The following is a 21,850-nucleotide window of genomic DNA, read 5'->3' on the forward strand; positions in this document are numbered from 1 at the left end:
TCTGGTCTGTTTTCTTATGTTTGAATGCTGAGGCACATTTTCTTAAATAATTGACAGCCACATGCCTCCTTACAGCAGGCTCTCCTGTGCCTTACATGGAAAACATTTCTTGTAACACACACAGGAAGAAAACGTTAGATCAGATTTTAGTTGTTGGATCTTTTCATGCTGTGCAATAAAAAGTCCACTGATCTCATGCTGCTTCTTCCTCTGCTGCATGCACCTCCCTCATCCCCTCACCCAATGAAAGCCTCTTGGCTGAAACATCATTTCTTATCCCCTTTTCTTTAGCACATGCTTTTTAACATCCTTTTCTATACATTACAGCTTGCTGCTGTGACTCACTATGGAAGTCACTGCAAGGAAAGAGATGCATGCAGGAAGCCCGGGGCACATGCCAAAGGATAAACTTTTGCTTCAGACAGGTATGTGACTAGGCAAAAAAAGCCCTTCACAAGCACTTCTTGCCTCATTAGCAGCAAAGGGAGGCAGAAATCCCAGCCTAGGAATCAGACCACACTGTGCTAGATGCTGTATAAACACAGAACAAAAAAGACCACTGCTACAAAGATATCATGAGCTACCATCGCATAGAGAGAAACCACTTCTTTAATCTGAACCATGACTGGTTCCCTGTGATCTTACTCTCACAGCAGGTTCTTGCTATATAACACCCAGAGAAATACAGAGCTATTTGGTCTACTGCAAACATGCAATAAATATGCACCACGCCTGTTCTTAATGCTTTCTTTGTTCATTACAGTGGATTCAGAAGATTGAAAAGGAAATTAAAAGGTCACTCAGATACATGAGCTATTTCTGTCCCAGAACATGCCAATAATTTGGCTCAGAAGCAAGAATCAAAGAGCAAGACTACTTGGAAACAAGCTTCCCTCAAATTCTTACCAGTAAGTATTTCACTCCCTTTTTATTTTTGTAGCTACAGTCACTGACATGAGCTTGATACTTATTAATTTATAAAACCAGATTTATGAAAGGGGTAAAGACTAAGACTTTCCTTGCCAATGGCTGTCCCTCTCCAGTTCGCAGCTCTTTCCCCTTGTCTCAAGTCTTAACACAGCCTCACCTCTGCTTTCATTTCTCTTTCATTCCTTCTTAAGATTACTATCACACCTCTTTACCCTCTCTGCACACAGTCCAGCTCATGCTTCGCACGCAAGAGTGAGCCTTCCCTCTCCCACAGTTCCTTGTGCTATTTCCTCAGCTGAACTCATCAACAGTGTCTCCAGGACTTCCCATGACTGAAAAAATTGCCCCTGGGCTTATAGGAATGAGTTTGTAAGGTTTTGAGGGCAGTTACTTTGTGCATTTTGCAAAGGTCCTGTGTGGCTGCAGCATTAGCAATCTAGTGAGACTTGTGCACACCACCCCCCCGACAAGGGCTGAGCTGTGCTTTCACTTTCGGAGCTCAGTGCAGAGATGAGCTGCATACTGGTAATGGAGGTTATGTTCCTTTATGCAAGGGGTTATCACCATCCTACAGATACCTGCATCAGGCTTCCCTAAACCACAGCTGGGAACACAGGAATCTCCTGCTCCAGGGAAACAGGAGCAAACTGGCTCCTCTCCCATGCCAGATGGTACTTTCAGAAAGCATGCAGGTTTTGTGGTGGGGGTTTTGGCTTGTTTTTTTGACAGGGATGGGAGTGGGGTGTGTTTTTTGGTTTGTTGGGGTTTTTTTTTTGTTTTTTTTTTTTTTTTTTTAACTGTTCCCCAGTTTAGTCATGCCTCCTTAAGAGACAGAACCTATGCACAAGCGTACTCCCCCTCCTTGGCTGGGATCAAGAGCTGCTGCTGAACCTATCTTTCAAAGCTTGATGCTAAGCCAAAGCATGCCTGCAGCATGGACAATGGGGTGTGGCAACAGCAGTGGGGAGTAAATGACAGAGCAGTGGGACAGAGAACACAGGTTCACTACATAACATCTCCAGTCATCTTGAACACTGATCTTGTCCATTAGAGTTTAAGCTTTTTTTTTTTTTTAGTTTTTTCCTTTTTTTTTTTGTTCAGAGGGTGTACATTCTGGCAGCACCTTGAAGACTGTGGCAACTTTTGTAATGCAAACAAGAACATTAAGAAGAGACCTCTGTCTGTTCTTGATGTCTTGGCATCTAAATGGCCTTTCCTTGCATTTCACCAGCCCCAGTGCAGCTGCTCCTCTTCTGATTAAGGACAAAGATGAAATTGCTGCCTCCTTGCATCCTTTTAACTAGCCCCAGGGGGATTCTCAGGGAACCTGAGCCTGCTCCCAAACATAGCTATCAGCAGGTTTCACTCCTGTTGTTTTGTCTTCTAGTAAGAAAAGCATTAAAATTTTAGAGCAATCTATCATAACTGAATAACTCTACCATTAATCCCAACATCCTCAAACGCACCCTTCCTCCCTCAAGCAGTCCTTTAGGCTTCAGTCTCCTACAGGAGCATATGCTTAAAACATCGTGGCCCACTGACTGGCTCTGCCAAGGGGCCACACTAAGCTTGGAACTACCTGCAAGTTACAGTATTTTTCAGTTAAAGCTGCCTGCAAGACCACCTTGTCTCACTGAATGTAGCAACAAGCCCTCACATGATAAGCAGCACTGTACAAATGCACCAGCACAGGTGACTTGCAGCCCAAACAGGAAACAGCCAGCCCAAGAGCACCCAGACACGAGTCTTCCAGAAAGGACTAGCGGTTTCTGAGCACAGATGGGAAGGGCAGTTCTGTACTGCATCTTTCTTCAGTGCATGGTCTGAGGCAAACCCCTCAGGCCCTGAGATAATCACCTCCCCACCTCTGCTTCCTTCACCAGAAAAGACAGAAAGAATCCCTCCTCTAGAGGCTCATGCTTTCCCCAGAGGGGAATCAACCCATGCCACTGCCATAAGCCTTCCAAAGTAAAGCAAGAGACAACACATCAACAGACTGGTCAAAAGACCTGCTCTAGTGCCTCTTCTCAGTATTGCATTAACCAGTGAACACAAACACCCCCACACACACACTTTGAACTGTTCCACAGTCATTTATATATGGAGAAAGCTGGTATCTGCATTTGCTCAAAAAGGAAAGACAAAACTAGTATTTGTTTCACCTTAAGCAATCCCATCACCATATACCTCACTGAACTATGTAAAAGTTTTTTCCTTGTTAAACCATGGCAGCTTCCTTGATATTAACAGCAAATCCTCCTCCCCGTTCCAAAAATCTTTAAAAAAAAGTCTACCACCACATTCTTCTTTGTTTGACACCCTTCTTAGTAAATACGTCAATACTGACACACACTTAGCTTTACACAGAAGACTAGCAGGCAGGGTCCCTGGACAGGGGAAAGAAAGAAATTTTGACCACGGCTAGATTTACAGGGAAAGGGGAAGGAGCTGTCTGTCTATGCCCAGACAAGAAGCCCGCAGAAGGCGTCGGTTCATAACCCCACCTGTTCTAGCTGCATGTATGAAAGAGTACATGCAGGTCAGCATGGCAGCGCAGGCTCAGCCAGCCTCTGACACTGCCTTAGGGCAACAGATCTCCAGTGGCAAAGCAATGGGCCCCTTCCCACATGAGGATTCCTAAGAATACATGAAATAAGATTTATGAAGAGCTGAGTCATTCTCACCAGCAAGGACCAAAGTTTCTCTGAGTGTTGTGTCAAGTGCTTCATACCCCATGCAAATAAAGACACAACAGAGAACAACTCTTTGTGGGTGCAACCCTTTAATTCCTGCATCCAGACTGGGGGATGCCATGATCTATCTGGCACTCACAGACATTCGTCTGCTGCAGTCCACCACCATATGCCTACCCTCCCTTACTAAACTGGAACAGCAGCTCATGAGTACACAAGAGAACAAACAACTATACCGGCAGGGATAATATAGAAAACAACCGCTTACGTGCAAAAATATCCCCATTCTCTCACTAAAACAACGCTGCTCTGGGATACAAAGTGATGCAGATTTGCAAAGAAATTGCATTCACTAGCAAAACCAAACCAAACCACCACAAAGAAGGTGGGGTGGAACATTCTGGTTTATGTTGAAGAACAAAGTGCAGAGCCCATAAGTAACAGCAAAACAGAAGGAGAAACTATTCAGCTAAGCATACTGACCCAGAACGCAGGGTTCGGTTACCACCTATATACACACATGCATCAGATCCACAACCCAAGCAACATTTTATGCAGCCCCCACCTTATTTGTAAATGCACATTTAGAAATTCAGGGCAATAACCTGGTACACTGGAGCTGAACACTATTACAGCCCATTGCAGACAGGGTAGAAAGAAAACAAAGAGAATTTGTGTAACAAAGCAAAACACAGCAAGAGAGGAACATCTGCTACTTTACCAGAAAGACCATATGGTCGGTAACTGAGGTACAGAGAATGAGCTCATTCATATTTAAAAGCAAAAGTAATAGATCACTCCTTCCAAGATAAGAGAGAAAATGCCTGTTCTCCTGCCACTGTTCCAGCCCCATCATCCCCTGTCCAGATCTGGCTTTCTGAAGAACCAGTGCTGCCAGTGTTCCGGCCCAGTCAGTCAAGCTCAGAGCACTTTTCATGACAGGACAACAGAATGAGGAGGATGAGAACACTCCTGTAGGAGCTTTGCTTAGCCCTAACACGAATGTGGTTCATCCACAGCCCAGTCAGAGCTGCAACACTGAAAGACCAGTTTTGTCATGAGCAGATTACAGTAATGCTCTGGAGCTGTGAGGCATCTGGCAGCAGTAAACATGCTTAGCACAGTAAATCCCAACCGCTATCCTGAAGCCATCTTCAATTCCTGAAAGCACTGCCCAGAATTGCAACCAACACAGTTGGTTCAGATCAGAGCACCCAAGAACACGTCCTTCTTCAACAAATGTGAGGCCAGACACATGGCAGCCATGCTTTCTAATATCTTGTAGAACACAGGAAAGCACACTAGCTGAGAAAGCTTCTACTTCAGCAGTGCTATCCCACATATGGGTCTGCCATGCAGCAAAGTTGTAATACAGGATACAGAGGTCAAGAGGGACAATCTTAGTGCATCCTCATTCTCTCTTAAAAAAGAGATCAATAAGGTCTTTTTCTATTTGAGCGCCTGTTGGTGGGTATTATTTAGTTGCGAAAGTCTTGTGCAAGGAGGTAAGATCCCTGGTACTAGCAAAGCCCCTCAACAGCTGTCAAGATATAGCACACAAGTTGATTCACCTATTGTAAGTGTCTCTCAGTCCCGACAAGGTCTTGCCATATTTGCTGATTCTTCATTCTTCCCAAACCTGAATCCTCACTTGCTCTCTGAAATTCAAGTATTCACTTTGTCAATTGAGTTTTCGTTGCAAGAGACGGATAGCAAAAAGGATTAGAAGGATTTTGCAGCAGTGCTGAGCAGCCTAAGCCACAAAGAGAATGCAGTAGAAAAGCCTGCTCTGACAATCAAGTGCCAGGAGTAAATAAAATGGAAAATGACAGGCCAGATTAACTAGTGCCAGCATTACTTCCCAGATCCATCCAGGTCACAACATATCCCAGTCTCCCCGCTCCATCCCTTTAAAACACTCTAGTCTGAGTCCAGGTATATTATTGCCCTGACCCACACATCTCACTTTGTATTTGCTCTCTGCGCGTGGAAGGGAATTCAGGCAAGAAACCCAGAGATGAACACTCCTACAAAAAGAGCAATCCACAAGGGTCTCCAGCAGAGCCAAGCATTTGCTTACAGGAAGACAAAAAGGCAGTCTCCCAGGTACCTGGTGTATAGCTCTCATGGACTTCAAGTCCCCTGCTGAGACAGCAAGGCTTTTTCAGCCTCCTCACAAGCAGTAAGGGGAAAAGCAATGCAGCACAGAAGAGACACAGACAGCAACTGTCTGGTTATCAGCCTCACAGCCAGAAAGTGTGAGAGAGAAAGAGAGATGCAGTAGCTTAATTGTAGCTATTGCCAGGCTAAGTAATTACCGAGAGAGGTGGCTAGCAGCCTCATCTTAGGACCAGGAACTTCATTTTTATGCTTATACAAGCCAGCTTTTGATGATAAGTTTGCAGAATGAAGTGTCATTTTTGTCTGTGTTTTGCCTTCCTTGCGTATTTCATTTACTGATGATCCTACTAGAAAAGGATACACTTTGCACCAGAAAGCAGCAGAAACAGTGCACTCGTGTGGGGTAGCAACCTCCTACGGAAGCTGGATGCAGGCTTCTGACACTCAGACTTCTATACACAGCTTACGTTATATTCTTATATAAGATTTTCCATGCCACCAGAAGTTACTCCCAATCAATTTCTAGCAAGATCTATAGTCTACGTTTCTTCCATGTGAAAAGGAAGATCTATTGCCAGCAAAAGCATCACAGAATTAAATTCATTTTCAGACACAGGGGGCAATCAATAGTCTTGGAAATCAGAAAGGCCACTGGGAGAGATTAAATATGGACTTCCATAACAAACATTTCTAGGCTTTTTTTTCTCTCTAGTATCATTAACTCTTCTTGTGGCTAACAGTGATCAAACCACAGCAACCTTGTTACCGTTTTCAGAAAAGGTGGATTTTGTGGAGACAAACAAAATACATTCTTTTCCTGAGTGGAACTTGGGACAGCCTATCTGTTTTAGGATCACCTGAATCCAGCACTGGACATGGTGTCCCCTTCGCACTCTGGGGCATGAAGCAGTAGAAACCTGAGAAGAAAAGGTCAGAGCAGACCAGCAGTTATGTGGGTGACCCCAATGCAAGTACACAGGACTGCAGGAAGTGGCAGTGGCCAAAATGACTGCACGTGGCACCTGTCCTCTGCCAAGGGTAAGGAGGCCGAGGGGGAAAGGCTGGTATTTCACAGGGCAGACAAAAAAAATAAGTCTTTCACATTGTCTTTTCCCAAGTCTGCCTTCTTAGCTCTGTAGTCCCAACATTAAACTTCATTAGCAAGGAGAGCCACGATTACTTCCAGCTTACAAGCAGTTAAGCTTTGCCTCAAAAGTCTCACTTTGATCCTCGTATTTGTCATCTATGCAGTAATTAAAGGATTTTTTTCCTCTGTAAATTAAAAGGAGCTTCAGGTATTAGAGATGCTCTACCATGGCCTGAACTTTAGACTCATGATAACTCGGTTGCTCATTACCTCACATGGTGCAGAGAAGAAAAACAGAAGCATGGCAAGTCTTCAGCCCTGGGAAGAGCAGATTTGTTCTGTAGGATATCAAAGTGACCATACTTATGTCAATGGGCACACTATGATTTGAAAGGAGAAAGTAACATTTCACCCTCCAAACTTTTTCATAATCTTTCATGAACAGATGTAGAGAAATTTTTCAGGCGAAGGTAGGATTCCCCAGTTGACCAAGTCCTTTTAAATAGTCACTGCTCACTAGGCATTCAGAAAGCCCAGAGCAACAGGATTTTCTTTGTTTTCTGAACACCAAGTATTTCAGCTCTCCTGCCCAGTGAAGCCTGGCAAGGAAGTGCTTCCATTTGATGCAAAAGGAGATAAGGTCTAGCTCAGTTCTACTGCGGGAAGAGATCCCCAAATTCACCTTCCCCCAGAACAAAGAAAGCACACCCTCAAACTTAGGCATTTGGTATTTCAAGCCAAAGACCAGGACAAAGTATCTTGGGTTTTTGTTCAACAGAGATTCATACAAGTCTTCCTCTGTGGTATAGCTATCACTGCATGTTTGCATTCTAGATAAATCAAGTGGTTTACTTAATGCCCACTACAGCAAAATGTGCACCTCCACAGCCTGCAACACCACCAAACGCAGAGCAAAGCACTCCAGAGGCCACCACTGGCTCAGGGGCAGCAGCAGAGACCCCTCTCTGCTTCTTTCAACCTTAAGATTTTCCACCCGAGAACAGCATTTCCGCATTAAGACTTTGTTTTTCTTTCCAGGCCAGGTAGCAGCCCTGCGTTCCCCAGTTTAGCACTTAACCTGAGACCGAATGACTAAACGAATAAGGACTTCTGTGTCCGGCTACAGTAATGCCAATGCCTGCCACCCCACCCCATGCAGTACATAAACTCTCGTCCTCCCCGCAGCCGCCCGTGCCCTGCACACGCACAAGGTCACCACTTCCTCGTGTGCCAGGCATGGCTGGCACAAACCTACACCAGCAGCTGAAAGCTTGGCAACCTTACAGCCACACATTGGGAAAACCACAACATAATGAAGTCGCGCACCACAGTGCAAGGCATGCAGCAGCCATGCTTTACACCCTATTACACTGGAAGTCATTATTGTGGAAGTAAATCCACATATCATTTTTACTTGGTGAGTTTTTGCTTCTCTACTTTAGCTCCTCTTATTCCAGAAGACATCAGAGAAGCTCACCCTGTGTTACAGAGGGTTACCTATAAAACACAGCCAAGTTATCCAAGTGCAAGTCTCACTCCAACAATGTCTTCTCCACAGAAATACCAAGGAAAAAGAATGGGTTTTAAGCTTTTAATACTAATACAAAGTAAACTGGATTGAATTTACTTAAAACTTATTTTACCAAACACAGCCTAAAGGCAGAAACCTATGGCCAAATAATAACACCCATACCCCCAGGGTGTACCACTAACAGCATGAGAGACTGCAGTGGTGTTTGAAAACATCGTGTTTGTAAAGATGGAAATGTTTTATCTATAATAAGACATGTATGTCCTGGAATACATGCTTTCCTCAGAGGGTGAAGGAGGATGGGAAGGGAGCGAGAGAGGTTGTCACATCTGGGCAGGCAAGTATGTTTTTACTTTATACAAGACAAAAACTCAAGGCAAGAAATCTTCCTCCCCACTACGTTAAACAAATGCAACAACTTCTCTTGAGAGGACACTTACAACCTCTTACCACTTCTTCCCAGATCTAGATTCTCCAAAGACAGAAATAATAATAAAGGGCCTCAAAGCCCAGACCTCAGCAGCCAGCTGAATATCACCTAAATGTGGATTTGAACACAGAAGCCTTTGCAATCCTCTTCCAAGCCTCCTGTTGTTCTCTGGCTAGCAGCAGTGATTTCGCTAGTTAGGAACCAAGCTCAGCATTTCTCTTGGGGCAAAGTCCCATGAGGGACACTCACCTACTACATATAGCCCAAACCATTACGCAATACATCCAGACCCACCCTTTGTATCCAGATCTACATAACTCGAGTGGCTGCTCTGAGCAGGAGGTTGGATCTATAGTAGCTCCAGAGGTCCAACCTTTATTACTCTGACTTTTCACAACCAAAGCTATTCCTTCTCACCAAGAAGCTAAGCGACGTCATCTCTTCTGAGAACTAGTTCCTGGACATCAGGAGACTGGTAGGTTGTGGAGAGGTTTGCCCTCCCAAATGTACTCAGATCATCACCTTCCTAGGAGTAGCTTCACATAAAAGAAACAGCCTAGTTCAGTTTTAACTAATTACATTTTTCTGTATTTTCGTTTTTCCTACCTTCCTCCATCGCATGCTACTGGCCTTTAATTGTGATTGTGTCCCCACCTGAGAGCACCGCCTAGCACACTGTAGATTACATCTCAATTACAGACAGATACATAGCTAAGGAAACTGATCTACCCTCAAAAATTAAGATACATACTGGTGTGCAAGAATTCACGTGATCAAAACGAGCTCATCTAGCTCACTGCTCCATTTCCTGCAGATGTCCTCCCAGAGGCTTTGATAGGCAGGAAGCATGTAGAGAAGCCCAGGCAACAACTACACAACATTCATGTCACTATACAAAGCTTGCATTAACACTGCCTACACTAATCACCTTTCTTAACCTCCCCTGGTTTTTTTTTCTTAGAGGCTAATAGAGCCTCAGCCTCCAGAGCTGTCAGTCTCTGTTCTCACAAGCAGTCTAAGTCAAATACCTTTCTCAGCATCAGATTCTTGGGTAGCAGGCAGTGCCACACTCACCAAGGGATTCCACATACTGTGTTTGCAATATTCTTATGTTCCTTCCCTTCTCCAAAAAGGGGAGAGGATCTCCGCTGTAGTCTTTCAAACATCAGGTACAGAGGGTGTAACAGCAATCACCCTCACAGCGCAAGTCTGAAATAATTCTACTTAATTCATGGGCTCATCCCGGTATAACTAATGAGTTAAGCCAGCTTCAAAAAGCCTGCTTAAAATATCATTGGCTCCTCCTTAACCTCACCTACCTCCAGAAATTTGCTTCAACTTGAAAGACAGGCTGCCTTCTACACTTACAGCAAATTCTACCATCATCATATACAACATTTTTGGCTCCATAGCCAAAAAGGAGACAGAGAAGACCTCAAAGACAAGAAAGGCTAAGATAATTGTTGAGTCTTAGAGAAAAAAAAATCTAGACAGAATTTGCTGATTTTACATTTAATATTGATCTCCATGACTTGGAAGACAAAAAAACCCCTCTGCACTGTTTACTGTATCCATCCTAAAAAATGCACCACTTGTAGGGATTAAACAAATTGAGCACCCAGCATGAGGTGCTGAAAGGGAAAGAAGTGTTGCCTTGAACTTCTCTGAGCAGCTAGACAGTGCCCAGCTATACCTTCACAGAATTTAGGATACGCACATGCCCTTGTTAAGACACAGCACGGTATTGTCAAAGCTGAATAATATCCCTCAACAGCTCCAAGTACTGCTTCAAGTAGAAAGAGGGTGCAAAATTCCCTTATATACTGGGAGCCTGTTAAACAGTTGGCATAAAAGAAAAATCAATGTATGCTTGAGACAGCAGGAATCAGTTATGCAGCAATTAAATGCACAATGCAGGAGGACTATAAAATACCAGCTTGCTTTAGCAACTATGGTTGCTTGCCACCAAGTACCTCAGGAGAAAAAAAAAAATCACATATCTCAAATTCAGCAAGGATTGTCTGGAACAATGCTTGGAGAGGCTGCAGCACGTGCATCATTCTGTAAGAAGCAGTACTTCTGATTCAAGTCCTCCTCTTTAGTCAGCACCAACCAACGCACTAGTACACTGTTGGAGATGGCGGAAAAGACCAGGCACAGGCACACAGATCAACCAAGGCAACAGAGATCGACTTACAAGGAGCAACCAGGACTATCTTCTCAGCCACACTGCCAGAGGTCAGAAGCATATTAGTGCCGGCTGTTAACATTCAGTGTCTCAAATGCTTCAACTCCTTCCAACTTCAGTTTTCAGGCCCTTTCAAAAGTCTTGCAAGTACAATACACATCTCCTTGTGCTGCCTGACACTTTATGCAGGGCAGCCTGGTTTTAGTTAAAAAAACAAAAAAAACAAAAAACCCACCCAAGTTGTTCTGAAGAATCTAGGTGTTTGCTGTGAATCATTTAAAACAAAAAACAACCTATTCTGCAACAGGCCTATCTTCAAGTAACATACCTCTCAAACAGGAGATTTTCTGTAGCAAGTTGTTTTTCAGATGAGTATTTCATATTTATGGGTTCATCCCAGGCTCCTGCTGCCATAAAACTGCCACTTTACCAACACAGAGGCAAGTCCCTGCCCCAAAAGTAAGTTACATATCAATAGCTCTGATGCCCATTATAAATAGCTGTCTCTTCTTGGGACTCTTAGAACAGATTTGCTGAACTAGAGAAGACTGCTTTCCATCACAAACTGCAGAGCCCTTCCTGTTGGAAAGGCAAAGAGAAGAGAAGATTTCATCAAGTGAGATGGTAGACCAGCTATAATGCCAATTTCCTTGAACAGCCACAGTAAGGACATTGGCAACACCCATTCCCCCAGCCATGTCTTCATTTTCATCTGAAGGACCCATCCTTGTAAAGAAGTACCTCAATCTATACATCCCACATGAACCCAGCTTGCCTCACGGAAACTGCTGTTTAAGGAGCGTATGGTCAGAGCCTGATCCCTACTACAGTCAGAGAGGAAACAGCACCCGCAGGTAATGCTGGGTTCCAACCTGCCACTCCAAGGTTAGGTGAGACAAATGATCACCAGCTAGTTTGACCCAAGCACTCCCCAAGATGCTAAGCTAAGCTCTACCCGTAAACACAACTGGCTGTTAAGGTAACAGAGCTGGAGGGGAATCGGCCAGGGAGCACAAGGCTATGGGGGGGAATCTTCTTCCCAATCTCACACACAGCAAGTTGTTTGTCACATCAAAAGTCAGAGAGCCTTTTTGCGATGTGTTAGTTGATGACTAAGCTATGCTAGTTAAAATCTCTAGCTTCACAATAAGGGATAAATACAGATGAAAAATTAAAATCAAGAAGTGTCTGTTCCGCAAAATATTGGGGGGAAGTGGGGAGGAGGTGGGAAGACACAATCGTCATAAGTTAAATGGAACAATATACTGCCTCCAGGATATGGTGGCCACTGAAAACCCGTCTTCCTTCCTCTCTACCAGAGAGTCACAAGGGTTAAGCTGGTCTTCAAGTTACCTTAAAAAAAAAACAAACAAAAAACCAAACAAAAAAATCCACTAAAAACCCAACCCACACTCACCTAGAATCCAAACCCTCAGTTCATACATAAAGAAACAGGCAGAGGAAGTCCCCTCTGGCCTCCTATCGGTGGAGCAGAAAGAAAATATTTGGGGAGAAAAACAGATCAATTTTGAATATTCTGTACTGTTTCCTTAATTTTTAATACCAACAATGCCATATGCCCCTGGAGTTTCATGCTACAGCACACCACTTGAAAAGGAAGTACTAACCTGGACCAAAAAAAAAAAAAAGTCAAAATATATGCAAAGGGGAAACCCCGATATGTATGAAGGGATGCAGGTGAACACTGGCCGATCCCAGAGCAGACACCACTGTTATAAGCACTTGGGTTTTAGGTTTTCCACGTTACAAATGCTTCAACCAGACAAGGGGGGAACAGACAAGAAAGCGCAGGTTAGAGAGCGTTCAAGGCCTTATGGGAAGCTTTGCACAGGAGCTGTTCAGAAATGCTTCTGCCATCCTCCTTCTGTTCTCACTTCACAGGATAAAAATAATGGGGGAGAGGAATCCTGTGTTCTGTACTGCAACTTCTCGGCGGTCTCTCTCTCTCTCTCACACACGCACCCACACCATTTCAGGATAATTGTTTCAAATCACGAAAGATGAACAGGATGTTGAAAAGTGATAGAATATGAATAACTCTAAGTACAGGGCACTCATTCGCAGGAAATGCTCTGCATATGCCCATCGAGAGTAAAGAAAAGAAAGCCAACAATACATACGCCTTCCAGTTTTTATTTTTAGGTCATAAAAGCAATCACCACCCTGAAAATGAGCATTTCCTGGGATTTAACAACTGTTGGGTTAATAGTGCTAGGCAAAGGCAGTTATGCCTAGCCCATAATTTTACCCACATAAAACGTGTCACACTGCACCTATTAGTGATGTCTCTTCAGGATACTGTCAACAGAATCAACCTTAAAAAGCAACTGCTGTTTGGAAGTGCTCATAAACCCCTTCTCACAGCTAATGCTTCCATGCAGGTTCGCATCAGGAAGCCACGCTGGAGAGCCTTTGTAACACGCACTCCCCACCTCTGCACAGTCACTAGCAAAAAGGTAAGTTTCAGCTCTGGACCCCTGCCCCAAACACTTTAAGTCAGTCTCCACAGATAGGCTCCATCAGAAGACACCCTTCTCCCCAATACCTTTTTACACACTTTTTAGGGGTGTCTTCTGATGGAGCCTTTCTCCCTCCTCCCCAATACCTTTTTACACACTTTTTAGAGCTCAGCTCATCTAGACATTATGTCTACATAGTCAAAAATTGTGCAGTTTGCAAAGAGATCAGATTTTTATATTGCCGCTGCAAACCTTTTCCAATTCTGAACTAGGAAAAAAAACACTCTATCAAAATGAAACACTACAAGAGCATTGTGCTGATATGCAGATGCTAGCTGTGCGGACACACTCAGTCTCTGTCTTCTAGGGATGTTCTTTAACTTACCTAAATCCCTCCTGTCCCTATATTCTGTACTGATACTAAAGAGGGTCTCAAACCACCCTGCAGAGAGAACAGCCCCTAGTGAAAGACAGCAAACTCCCTTACAAATTCACCCGAAGATCAGCTCAGCCAGACTCAGGACAGATTATCCACGGAGGATTGCCACCAACAATCCTCAGAGAACCCACTATCACAAATCGAACGGCTATACTAGGAGACCTGCTTTTAGAAGCACAAGGATGAGCTTCTCATCAGCTTCGTACTGCCAAGGAAAGGCTAAAGAGGCTAACTTGGTACACTTCTCCCCTTCCCCTCTTGATCTGCAAGACATTTTTTAACAGCTTTATCTGATGCAATCATTTCACATCAGACGTAACCAGTATCTTCACCACCACCCCCTGCCCTTTCCCCACAGCCACAAATAAGATTTAGTGAAGAGACACAGTTTTAATGGACTATTTTTTGTGTTATATTACATGCAAAGTTATATTTCACTATATACCTAGGCTTCAAGCTCCTCTCTCTACTGCTGTGCAGTTCGTCTTTAGACTGGGAACAGATCATTGGCATAAACCAAAACAATATATAGGTTGCATACACATTCATCCTAGAAAACTTACAGAGCTCTTTGGACTAGTGACCAGAAGTTTAAATATCCTCTTTAAGGGTATTTAAAAGCATTTGAGAAATAATATATGTTTGCTCTGGACAAGGAAGGAGGAAAGAAGAGACAGAAGGAAAAATACCTTCTGAGTTTCAGCTACATGCCAATTTGCATTCTCTCAGTTACATGTCCCAACATGTAACAAAAGATGCCACTATATTAAAGTCCAATGTGTCCTGCATCAAAGTTATTTTCTTATTTAATCATACAAAAAATAAACACACACACATATCCACCAAGATATCTATTTAACTGAAGTGTACAAGTACCACTCAGGAGCACCCAAAAAATCTCAACAGATTTAAATTAGCACTCCTAATGAGACCCCCTCAAAACTCAAGCCTTTGCACTCACGGTAGCAGTTGCAGGAAACAAGGACAACAGGCCAGCACAGCAAGAAGAGTGGTAGCAAAGGAGCTTAATCAATCTAGCTTATCACTGCTAGAGGGATCTGAGGGGAAGAGGGCGTAGTCAGAGGAATTATCCCTATTCTGATTAGGGTCAGAACAAAGGCTCACATTAGTTTGTCAGCGCTAGGACTCCCCTAGAGTACTGGATAATAACCTTGTTGAAAGCATTAGAGGGATTTCCTCTCCACCCCACCCCCAATCTACTTCCCTTCTCTAAAGGGGGATAAAAGGGTGAGGTCCAAAAAACAGCTTCATGTTTAGTTCTCTGAAAGACATATCCAGGTAGTTTCTTACCACTAAAACATAAAATACACAGGTAAGATCTTTCTGTGATAGGTTTTCAAAGGTAACATTTGGGAGGAGGTATGGAAAAAATCAAAACAAAACAAAAACCATTTTCTGTTCAAGAGAAAAGGTCAGACAGTACAGGTGGCTTACCGTGCATGCTTAACTCTGGAAGGCAGGAGTTCAACAGTTTCTATGGCAAAACCAGGGAATGGTAAGGGGATGAAAAATACAAGGAAAAAAACAGCTTTTGGTATCTGAACACCACAAACAGCAGGTTAGCAGAGGTGTCAGGAAAAAGACTAAGGCATGGCTACAAAGGAGTCAGACCCTAAGAAGATTTTAGAGCACTAGCTTTCAAAACAGGAAGTAATGCTAACAGTAAGTGGCTGTCTTGCTGCAGGAGGAGAACACGGAAGGCAGCACCTTCTGATTTTAGTCTACAGAAAAGTCACTGGCATTTGGACAAAATGCAGGTTTAAAAAGCAAAGAGTCAAGAAAAATAAAGTAATGGCATTAGCTTTCATCTTACCTGGTGTTGACACAAGCTGGCATACAATGGTTGTCAAGTTAGTATGATTAAAGCGATGATTCAGTGACGATGGGTTGATTCACACACCTAGGAATGCACGAAAAGGTAAGTATTAGCGTGAATACATAGGGGATAAGAAGAGCAACCCTGTCACATAAAAGAGCTGGAAGGCTGAGGGGTAGAAGCAGCTCTATTATGTTTTTAGGACACAGGCACACAGCTATGCTTCAGGTAGAGGCATTATCCACAAAACTCAGATCTGGGTTTGAGATATACTGCACAAGTTACTCAAAACCAAAGAATATTCAAAACAACCCTCACACATTCCATTTAAAAATTTCAAGTAGAAGAAGAAAACAGATCAGAGTTTCAAGCATAGCAGAGCGTTACTGAAAACATTTTTCAGCAGCACTCAAGCTTTGTTAATTCCCCCCCCCCCCCGGACACACACCCCCCCCCCCCCCCCCCCGGACAGAAACTTCTGAGAAGTTACCTGAAATACACAGATTAGAACTGCATCAACTCCAGCCATCAGATACACACACTTCTACAAATAAAAATCTAGTGATCACAAATACTGCATGTACTTCCCAAACAAGTATAGGAGAAAGGAAATTTATTTCTATGATGCCAAAAAAACACGGGTAAGTTTTATCTTACCCCCCCCATACTCTTTTTATTCAGCATTAATACTAAAAATTCCAAGACTTAAAAAGAAAAGATGATTATTAATAAGGTAACCTTCTCTACTTGGGAAAGCACAGCAACCAACTGAGAACTGGGCAAGCTGGTCATCCAAAAGTGAAAGTAAAAGCTGTGCAGCTGAAAGGAATTTTTGTCTAGCCTGCTTAAAGATCTCCTTTGTTGTTAAAACATTTCATTGTCACATTTAAATGTCAGCTTTTTGAGTCTCAGAAGTGTGCAAGCCCTGCAAGACAGCAAACCAGAAACAGACTTGAGATGGAGGTTCTCACAGCTAATGAAATTAAAAGTAAACCTAGTAAACTCCTCTTCATGTCTCTCATTCAACTTAAATAATGACACACTTACCAAAAGACACAACCCCGATCATGCAACCCTGCTCCCCATACCCATGAAGCGGTTTTTAATGGATCTCTGTTAGTAGGCTTGTATGGTTTTATAGTCTCTGCTCACAAAGCCAGGACAAAGCCTGCGATGAGTCTCCAGCATATTTTTGTTGCACATCACAGAACCAGTTTGCTGCATTTCAGGATCACACAGCTCTTCGCAGTAATGCTTTAGTTTTATAAAGACGTACTACTAGATTTTCCTAAGGGGAAAACAGGAGCCTCCCTCTCCTGAAGCAAGCAGCATGCCCTTTTTGGACTTTCAAAAGGAGTGAGGGGCCCTCGGAGAGGAGCTGTGTTTAAAGCTTTCAGGATGATCCCACAAATGGCTGCTGGGTCGCCAGTGGCATATGTGGCAGCAGATGGAGAAGTGAAGCTTTCATACCCTCTGAGCAACGCTCTGCAATTTTGACACTTCTCTTGAAAAGCAGAGATGTCAATCACCCTTCCAGACTGGTGTTTTGGCGCAGAAGGGATTCTCCTCAGGCTGCGTACGAACACCAAAGGATAACCTACACAGGCTATTTTGGGGGCAGTTTCTGTCTTAGCTTTCAGGTATAATGAATCCCCACACAGCAGAGGATGATAAATTACTGTTAAGTCTTCTTCACTGCACATCAGCTTTCTTTTGCCTTTTGTCTCGTTAGAGAGCAACACATACCCAGTGTGCATCTTCACCTTCCCCCCGCCCCTCATTTAAAAGAGTTTTAATTAACATTAGAGCACCTTACTTGGTCTAACAAATAAAATGCCTTGTGAGAGTGATTGACACAAATGGGCTCCAATACCCAAAGGAGATTCTGGCACACCCCACAGTATAATTGTATTAGTGTGGGCTGCTTCAATATCTACTCCTTGAAGACTTTCCAGAAGTTATTTACCAAGAAGGAAAAAAAACAAAACATCTTAAACAGGTCAGAGACATTCAAGTATTTCACTAATCTATATATTTAAAACTACACATACAAACTATACCTCCTGTCAAAGCAAGCTGCCTTTAACAGCTACTGTTGAAAATCAAGTTGCAAGTTTAGCTACTGAAAGATCTATATTTTCATATAGCGTAAAAATATCACTCTCAAGCTCACTTAACAGAAATTGGGGGTCTGGGGTTGGGAGGATGTTGTTGGGTTGGGGGGTTTTTTGTTTGTTTGGGTTGGTTTGGTTTTGTTGTTTTTTTTTTTTTTAAAACAAGACTGATACATCAACAGGATTTCCCCTCTTAAAACTTATGCTCCCTTAAGAGTCCTGCAGAAAGAGATCCAATACTCCAACATAACTTCTTATCTATTTTGATTCCCAAACAAGATGCAAACTTGGTTTTGATCAGAGATTCTTTCAATTCCCACTCATTTTATTATAAAACCCCATTAAACCAATGCAGGAAAAAAACAGGAACAGCAGCAAACCACAGCAACATTTAATTACAAACCAGGCGGAAAATGAGTTGAGGGAAAATGTCAACAGCTTTAAAGTTTTCAAAATGGTTCTGAAGCTTTTAAAGTGTAAGCTAAGGAAGCCGTGGACAGAGACACAGAGTATTGAAACCGGTTCACTTCTGAGCATGACGTTAAAATGGTGCACGTATCAGCCCAGCAAAGTTCAAGCATCTACAAGGAAGTCATTCCTGCGGCAAGTGAGTTTACACTGCTGGACTGAAAGCCATTCTAGTCCATAGCATAAATATGATGCAGCGTTTCATTTTCCACGTAAAAGTGTTTCCAGAAGCCAGTTTCCCTTTACCCTGCTCTACCAGCTCCAAAAGCTGTACTTTACCTTGCCTACAAGGTTACTGCTGCAGAGGTGATGACCAACTCATTCTACTTAACACTCACTTATACCAGGAAGCAAATTCACTGCTGGGAGGGCTGGTTGCCAGGATAGCAGTTCCCCTCGGGGAATCACCAGAGTGATGAGACACATCGACCCTTCGAGCTGTGGAGAAGGTTCTCAGGGTACGCTCTGCTTTTGGAGCCTGCCCGCCGTTCAACACACAGGCAGAGAAAGCCAGAAGCTGGGGGAAGGGGACAACTGAAGCTGCAGGGAAGAGGTAGGGGTTTTATACCTCTAACTTCTGGTCCTGCAGCTCTTCGACAGTGTGAGCTTCCTCAATAAACTGTCTTGAACTATCACACAGAAATATCATCAGTTTAAAATAAATAAATAAGCAAGCAAACAACAGGCCAGGCTTCGACTGGTCTCTTATTAGCATCACTAGGCTCAGTTTGAAAATACCCCGTTTGCAGACTGCATCACATAGCAAGCCGTGCGAGAACACTAAGCTTCCTGTGAGAAAGCACTAGCTGCCACTACTCAGTAACAAAACAAACAGCACACAAATGGCGGGTGAAAATATTTCTTGCTACATACAAAAGCTCACCTCCTGAAATTTATAGGAAGCATTTCCACTTAAACTTAAAATCCATTTTTGCAGCTGCTCAGCAAACAAGCCTGCTAGCAGAGTCAAGGAAAATACTGTCTGCGTAACTACTGAACCGCAAAGCTGGGTGAATTACACAGAAGGACTTGCAAAGACAGAGAGTGCTTCATCGAAGTCATCTACCTGTCCCTAACTACTACTCTCTGTGCTGGGGGTTATATTGTTACATCTGAAGTAATTCCATTTGTACCCAGAATAACTTCGCAACAGAGATTAAACATGTATGATGGCATTTCTAAAGACATGACACTTGTCATGACAACTAGATAAACATAATTACAGACTGCTGTATTTCTGGCAAGAGAAATCTACTGTAACCAATACCATATTACGAGCAAGCACCTTTGCTACGTATAGGTTAAGTTTTCCCTTTTCCTGTTCTAGGAAACACCTTTGTGTTCCTATTTACATACTCCTAAAGCAGAATTTAATCCCTGCTGCCTCTCCTCCTCTCCCCCCACCCCCACAGTCTTTCGGGCAAGTGGGCCCAGCCCTGCTAGTGAAAGATCACCTCTCTCCCAGCTAAGCCTGATCAGCTGGGATCAGCTGGTTATAGCAGCCGCCAAGTGGCTCAGAGGGCAGGGGAGCTGCGGGGAGTCCTTGTACCAGGCAGAGTGCACAACAGGACGCTGACCGGGAAACGCTGGAGCGAGGCTTCCAAGCTACTGACCTTTCATGCAGGCATCGGCAGGCAACGGGCCTCTCTGGGAGGATCTCAGGTTAGCAAGAAGAGATGCAACTTTCAAAAGGAAAAAAAGACAGCAGTGGCCTGACACAGACTCTGGGTGCAGCATCAAACCTTCCTGGACTGACGGAAGCCAGCAGCTTACATCTGTTTTCTCGTGAAAGCAGAACAAGCAAGAGACATATTTGGGCGGTATAGCAGTAGATGGCTGTGGTGTGAGTGCACTGATAAAAAGCAGAAGTGATGCAACAGGAACAGCCGCAGACACAGAAACCCAAGTCTGCAGCTGAGAGATTGCACAGCTGAGGAGCTGAGGTTAAGTCCACTGCAGACTGCTCTGAGAGCTGAAACAATTCTCCAGGCAGGAATAAAATAGCTGAAAACAACCATGATCACAGGACAGAACTAATCCCATCAAAATCACTACACTACAGGCGGGACGCAAATTTAGTGACTTCAGTAACCATTGCTCGCTGACTCCCCGGGCAGCTCGTGAGCTCAAGCAGCCATTTCAGTCCACCTTCACGTGCTGCACTAAATATAAACTCTGCTGATAACTGTCTGGAAACTGTTTCAGCAAAGACACCGTGCACTGAACAACTCAAGGACATTGGGCCCTCCTCAAAGACCACAGATGGTCAATTTTCATGACAAGCAGAGCGAAGGTGACAGAACCAAAGTCTCTGCTACAGTAATACCGTGGTTGGGAAATTTTCAGCCTCCAGATCAGTACTTTACCAGACCCGGACTTCACGGAAGCATCTGCATATTACAAAACCTCTTCAAAGGAGGAACATGAGGGCACGTGGGTTTTGACAACGACTTGTCTAAAAGGAGGTTACGGCTCCGTTACCATGTGCTACTCTGCTCTACAATGAGGTGCAACACCGTAAAGTGGTAACAATCATCTTCGATTTTAAAAGCTAGTTAGATTAGGTTACAGGTATTTCAGGCACATTTCCTTCACCCCAGTGGCCCCTTAAAGAAACATACCTTCCTACTTTCAGACTGTACTCTCTTCTCTAGTGGTCCATAAGACACTCATTTATATAACAGGACAAGCCAATTTAAAAGGGCAGATGAAACTCCAAACAAGAAAAAAAAAATTATTTTCTTCTCCAAGTTTTGCTTACAGAATCACTACCAGAAACAACATGCAAGTTATAAAGAGACAGAAGTGTGATCTGTAGAACTGCCAGTGCCACAGCTGGCCACCAGATTACAATACTGGAAAGAATTATTCTCTCTGCATAGAAATATACCCCCAAAAAATAGCATGGCACGAAAAGAAGAAAAGGAGGTAGACTTGCAAGGAGATTTATGACAGACACCTGAAGAAGAGGCAGCGGATGAAACCAACGATAAACTGCAGACACAAAAGCACTGCTCCTTAGAGCATTGGCATTTAATATGCAAATTCTCTCTCTGCTTAGGCGTTTTGCCTCCCTTTGATGTATACAGGCAAGTTCTAACTAGAGATGCAGACTGGGGAGAGTCCCCTTTCCCCATTATCTCAAGTATTTTTTTCTAAGCAACAGTTAAGTGCTCTGAAAATAACTGTATCACTTCTGCTTCTGTTCAGAGGAGAAAAGAAAAAACCACAAAAAAAGAGAAGTATAAAAATTGTTATTATTAAAGGAGAGGGGCAATGTCTTCCCAGCTCTGACGCAGGATGCAAGCAGCAAGCTAGTGCCCGATATCTATAGCGCAGCCTAGAAGAGAAAGACAAGCTGAACAACAAACAGAGGACAGTAAATATACTCTGGAAGAGACCCAGATGTCTTGAGCTTAGTCCTAGCGCATGAAAAAGAGGTTAAAACCTCCTCTTAAGAACTTTTCTTCCCATTGTTCCAACCACGACTCTCCTGAACAAGCTGCATTGCTCCAGAAACCTCAGGAATTAC

General features: G+C 43.5%; 1 protein-coding gene across 1 annotated transcript in view; it reads right to left on the minus strand.

Moving 5' to 3' along the window:
• SUSD6 (sushi domain containing 6) overlaps nucleotides 1-18,635 on the minus strand; it is an 83,662-nt gene extending 65,027 nt beyond the window's left edge. Inside the window, exons 1-2 of the mRNA XM_009279280.1 lie at nucleotides 18,598-18,635; nucleotides 15,734-15,820 (exon numbers count right to left, since the gene is read on the minus strand). The gene's annotated coding sequence lies outside the window, so the exon portion shown is untranslated. The remainder of the gene's footprint in view (nucleotides 1-15,733; nucleotides 15,821-18,597) is intronic.
• Nucleotides 18,636-21,850: the final 3,215 nt, after the last annotated feature.

This window comes from Aptenodytes forsteri, unplaced genomic scaffold, assembly GCF_000699145.1.
Source record: "Aptenodytes forsteri isolate BGI_AS27 unplaced genomic scaffold, ASM69914v1 Scaffold3, whole genome shotgun sequence".
NCBI lineage: Eukaryota > Metazoa > Chordata > Aves > Sphenisciformes > Spheniscidae > Aptenodytes > Aptenodytes forsteri.